This window comes from Aptenodytes forsteri, unplaced genomic scaffold (assembly GCF_000699145.1).
Source record: "Aptenodytes forsteri isolate BGI_AS27 unplaced genomic scaffold, ASM69914v1 Scaffold298, whole genome shotgun sequence".
Classification (NCBI taxonomy): domain Eukaryota; kingdom Metazoa; phylum Chordata; class Aves; order Sphenisciformes; family Spheniscidae; genus Aptenodytes; species Aptenodytes forsteri.
In genome coordinates this window covers 431,676-433,282 of record NW_008793956.1, presented here as the reverse complement: position 1 = coordinate 433,282, position 1,607 = coordinate 431,676, and positions in this window count along the sequence as shown.

The following is a 1,607-nucleotide window of genomic DNA, read 5'->3' as shown; positions in this document are numbered from 1 at the left end:
CTGCGGAGCTGAGCAGCTCACCTGGATCTTGGGTTGCCCGGAGGAAACATGTTGTGTTTAAGCCCCCCATTTAAGGATGGCAGCAGTGGGTGAGTTTCAGACGGCTGCAGGGCTGGGGGGACGCCTGACCCCGGCAGACAGACTCATCCCCAGCCAGAAGGCATCTCTCACGCAACGCGGCATGCTCAAGTGCTGCTGGACCTTTTGGACAAACCTGCTGCTCCTCTCTGGGCTGGTTGAGCCCAGCTGGCAAAGCAGCCGCCAAAGGAGCTATTATCTGATCATTTCACCTCAAACTTCCCTAGGCGGTTGCTAAACACTGCCAGGAAGAGTTCAGCTGGGTTCAGAAGTTGGAGCAGTCGCAGGCCTGGAACACCGGGTGGGAGAAGATGACTTCCCTCATTATCCTGTATTATGTGGTATAAGATGTTCTCCTAAGATGTATTTAAGGACTATCGGAGTGGCAGTCTTTCAAGGGAACATTACCCATTTGCAGGAAATTAAGGGTATTATCTCAGTAATTTTCTGCCTACCTCTTGCACCGAGACCAGAAAAGCCCCTGACAATTTGAAATTCAACTCCAAATTCTCCAAACACCCTGAAAACTTTCCAGGCTGCCAGAATAACGTGGTGCTTGTTCCCCGTCCAGGCCTGCCATCGCACCGTGCAGAGCTTGGTGGTGGGAGGGGATCCCACCCGAGATGGGGATGCAGAGCGGCTTGGGGGCGATGTGGGCTCCCCAGGTGCTGGCTGGGCTCTCTCTGGGACTGGCACCCCCTTCCTGCGAGCCTGGCAGAGCCAAAGCAGCCCTGGGAGGGGGGCACGTGTCTTTGCCCCTCCACAGCCAAAGGGTTCGCTGGCAGAGCTTGTTCTTCCCCGGCTGACTCCCGACTCCAATCTGTATCAGGGCAGGAGCAAACAGCCTCCCTGGGCGCCGGGAGCTGGGGCAGAGAGGTCTGCGGTGCTCAGCAGCCGGGAGAAAAGCCTTTTGAGTGGCCACGGGTGGATCTCCCGGTATGCCGGTCCACCAGCTGCGTGGGGCAGATCACTGCAGAGCAGGCTGAGGGCTGGGGTTTGAGCATCCCCAGAAAGGAGCATCCTCAGAGGGACAAGGCCTGTGGAGCACGTCCGAGACATGTGCAGGGGCAGGTCTGGAGCAGTCCGTCCCCAGGGACTGGGGCATCAGCCCCGGGGCAGCCCCAGCGAGCCCCCCCCGTGCTCCGAGTGTGTGTTGGCAGGACGGAGCCATTTCTCCCTCTCCCTCTCCTCTGGGGGCAGGAGCACCCGGGCACAGCCCCCCATTTGTTGGGTGACCCGACCCGTGAGCTGTCGGTGATTTGCACCTTGTCACAGCCCCGCGCTGCCCCCCGGGACCACCGTGCTCTGAGCAGGACCCCTGGCAGGGGGGGGTGTCTCCTCCAGCTCCCGGGCTGGGCGCACCCGAGGATGCCGTGCCCCCCACACCGCACCGCTCCCCCAGCGTCTGCAAAGCGGGAAGGGTTCCAAAAGCAAAGCCCTGCTCCCTTGCCCGCCCCCGGAACCCCTGGCTCTGCCAGAAGCCCCTGCAGAGGCAGGGCCGCCCCCCCCCCCAGGGAGACCTGTGCTGG